General features: G+C 40.9%; 1 non-coding gene across 1 annotated transcript; it reads left to right on the plus strand.

Annotated features, from left to right (window-relative positions):
• The first annotated feature begins 2861 nt into the window (after window positions 1-2861).
• Window positions 2862-2968, plus strand: LOC141662494 (small nucleolar RNA R71). The gene has a single exon (XR_012550608.1). It is a non-coding gene; the product is annotated as a small nucleolar RNA R71 (small nucleolar RNA).
• Window positions 2969-3975: the final 1007 nt, after the last annotated feature.

Below are 3975 nucleotides of genomic sequence, written 5' to 3' on the forward strand. Positions count from 1 at the left end.
AATCGAATCATACAAACTAACATACAGCCAGAAACGTGGTGTGTGCAAATGCTTAACAGATATGCTTCGAAACTAGATCAATTATCATGACTCAACTATCATCATGGCAATCGCATGATTATACAAAGAATAAAAATTATAGGCACAAAGTGACTTATAACACTTCAAGATTATAGAACTTATTATGGAATCATGCTTTTATTCAAATGCTTATTTGACCGTGCAATGAGTGAGGTCCACAAAAGACTTATACAATGGCATCCATGTAGCGAGCGTTAGGTTAGCGGATCCCAGATCTTAAAAGCCTTAGGTCACTAGGCACAAAGTCCCCTAAGAACTTAATAACTCGAATACCAAAGAGCCCACTCTTGATCAATTATGCATACTCTTTATTTTTTGCTTTTTTCTTTTTTTTTCTTCTCTTTTTCTAATTTTTTTTCCTTTTCTTTTTTTTCAACTTTCTGAGCAAGTGCGTTTCGCTCCATCTTGCTCAACCCTAGACTACTCGCATAAACATACGAGCCGGCTACTAGCCATTTGACGCCTAGCCATAATTAGCAATGAATTCCATTTTTCACTCCATTTTTTTTCTTTTCATGCCTTTTATCACTAAAAACCTATTATAAAATTCTAAGCATAATCAATAGATTAACCTCGATAACCATCAAGCCATAACAAAGACTTTCCTTAAGCATTCTCTAAGACTTAGTGAAATTACAAGTGTTTCTAGCATGCATATCACCCTACACACTCAACATCACTTTAACGCTATCACTACACTCGCATCAGCATAATCAACAGTCGGCTTACTACCCTTCTCTAACAGAATCTTATGCATGCAATATGAAGGGCTGATCCCTTTGATGTCTGCTATAGTCCATCCGATAGCCGATTTGAATTCTCTCAAAATCCTTAAGAGCTTGTCCTCCTCACTACCTTAAAGGTCAGATGCAATAATAACAGGTAAAGTAGATGCATCACCTAAAAAAGCATACCTCAGGTGTTCAGAAAATGGCTTAAGCTCCAAGGTAGGTGCTTCCTCAATAGATGGTTTGAGCTTTCCTTCAGCATTTTTGAGGTCAGAAGCACCAAGAGATTCAAATGGCATGTCTAGCTTTCGCCTCCAGGGAGAAGTATTAAGATATTGTAGTTGCTCATTGTCATCCTCATCATCACTGTCAAAATCCCCCACTAAGGCCTTCTCTAATGCATCAGACATTAGCATATGATCGAGTTCTGAAGTAACCACAGAATCGATCAAATCCACTCTTAAGCACTCTTCATCTTCTGTAGGGAATTTCATTGCTTTGAATACATTGAATGTCACATCCTGATCCTGCACCCGCATTGTAAGTTCACCTTTCTGCACATCTATCAAGGTACGGCCGGTAGCCAAGAAAGTTCTTCCCAAGATTATGGGAATCTTCTTATCTTCCTCGAAATCCAGAATAACAAAGTCTGCAGGAAAGAAGAGCTTATCCACCTTTACTAGCACATCCTCCACTATGCCTCTTGGGTAAGTAATGGAACGATCAGCCAATTATAGAGACATATAGGTGGGCTTTAGATCAGGCAAGTTTAACTTTTTGAAGATCGACAACGGCATTAGATTGATGCTTGCTCCCAAATCACAAAGGCACTTGTCGAAAGACAACTTGCCAATAGTGCAAGGAATGGTGAAGCTACCTGGATCTTTAAGCTTTGGAGGTAACTTTTGCTGCAGCACAACACTGCATTATTCCGTTAGAGGAACGGTCTCAAGGTCATCCAGTTTCACCTTCCTTGAAAGAATACTCTTCATGAATCTCGCATAACTAGGCATTTGCTCCAAAGCCTCAACGAAAGGTATATTGATGTGAAGTTTCTTGAACACCTCCAGAAACTTACCGAACTGCTTATCCAGTTTTTGTTGTTGCAATCTCTTAGGGAAAGGTGGTGGAGGATAGAGTTGTTTCTCCCCTGTATTACCCTCAGGCTGAGTGTGTTCAATAATAGTCTTCCTTGGTTTCGCCGCTTTCTCCTTTTGCTTAGCTTCTTCAGTACCAACTTCAGCTTCTCCTTCTTTCGCTTTTTCAGCATCAGCAACTTTTCCAGACCTTAAGGTAATAGCCTTGACTTGCTCTTTAGCTTCCTTCCTGCCTGGCACTTCAGTGTCACTGGGAAGTGTGCCAGGTTGACGATTGAGCACTGCATTGGCTATTTGGCCAATTTGATTTTCCAAGGTCTTGATAGAAACCGCCTGACTTTTGCGTAACAGCTTAAGTTCCTCAAAATCAGCACTAGTGGATGCAGCTGCACCTCCCTGTTGAGGATATGATTGCCTTTGAGCATAATGTTGCGGTTGCTGGAATCCAGGTGGATTGAACTGTTTAATTACGCCTTGCTGATATGATGGCTGAATAGCATTCTGATTATTACCCCAACTGAAATTTGGATGATTTCTGTTGTTAGGATGATAAGTAGCTGGCACAGGCTGCTATTGTCGCTGATAATTATTCACATACTGAACAGATTCATTGACAAGAGAACACAGATCCGTAGCATGAGAACCTGCACAAAGCTCACAGACCATAGCTATCTGATTGACCCTATAGGTGGCTAGAGAATCGACCTTCATAGACAGCGCTTGGAGCTGCGCTGCAATAGCTGTGGCTGCATCGACTTCCAGAATACCTGCTACCTTCCCAGGCATCATCCTCTGAGTTGGGTTTTGATGCTCATTTGCAGCCATAGTCTCAATAAGATTATAAGACTCAGTATAGCTTTTGGCCCACAAGGCGCCTCCAGCTGCTGCATCGAGCATGGGCCGAGATTGGGCCCCCAAACCATTATAGAAACCAGTGATCACCATCCAATCAGGCATTCCATGATGTGGACACTTTCTCAGCATCTCCTTGTAGCGCTCCCAAGCTTCACACATAGATTCTGTAGGTTGTTGCGCCAACTGAGTAAGAGCACTCCTCATAGCCGCAGTCTTCGTCATTGGGTAAAACTTCACCAGAAACTTTTACGCAAGATCTTGCCAAGTAGTGATGGACCCAGCTGGTTCAGAATGTAACCAGTCCTTAGCTTTATCCCTCAAAGAGAATGGAAAAAGCCTCAGCTTGATAGCCTCATCAGTCATACCATTGTATTTGAAAGTATTACAGATTTCGACAAAATTCCTTATGTGCATGTTGGGATCTTCAGTCGCAGCACCACCGAAAGAAATAGAATTCTGCACCATCTGAATAGTGTCCGACTTGATTTCAAAGTTATTGGCTTCAATAGCCGGGTGCATGATGCTACACTGAATGTCATCAATTTTAGGCCGAGAAAAATCCATAAGTGCTGGATCTGCCGGAACAATACGATCACCCATGATTAAAGGTTCTTTCTGCTCACTTCCTGAATCTGAATCTTCAAAATCTATCTTCTCCGGAATATCAAGAACTTCGTCTGTCTCCTCAGCTGTATCTAAAGTCCTCTTGCGAGTACGAGAAGGAGTTTGCATAAACGCTCACTAAAGTACCTGAAACACAACCGGAAACAATAAGTACACACGTCTTAATCACTGAGTCCTAATGACCAATGATGGTAAGTACATAAACTAAACAAATACGCCGAGTCCCAGGCAGCGGCGCCAAAAACTTGTTAGGGCGAAAATACGCGCTAATAACATACGCAAGTATACGCGTTCGCAAGTAATATAGAATACTTTCTAGTTCGTTCCCACAGAGACTCAGACTAATTATGTTCGATTAAACTCACTCACCAATGTATGATTACTTCTCAATGTTAAGACAATAACACTTAGAGTTGATTAACTAATTATTAACTACAATTAACTACTATAATTAACCACTTAATTAACACTCGAATTAACAATATTAAAACACTCACGAGATCACAACTTCATTACTACTTCCTTCAATAGCTATTGTTATTACCCTTAGCATGCAACAGTGATGATACTAATCGAATAACACGAAACTG

This window comes from Apium graveolens, chromosome 5 (genome assembly GCF_009905375.1).
Source record: "Apium graveolens cultivar Ventura chromosome 5, ASM990537v1, whole genome shotgun sequence".
NCBI classification, from domain to species: Eukaryota; Viridiplantae; Streptophyta; class Magnoliopsida; order Apiales; family Apiaceae; genus Apium; species Apium graveolens.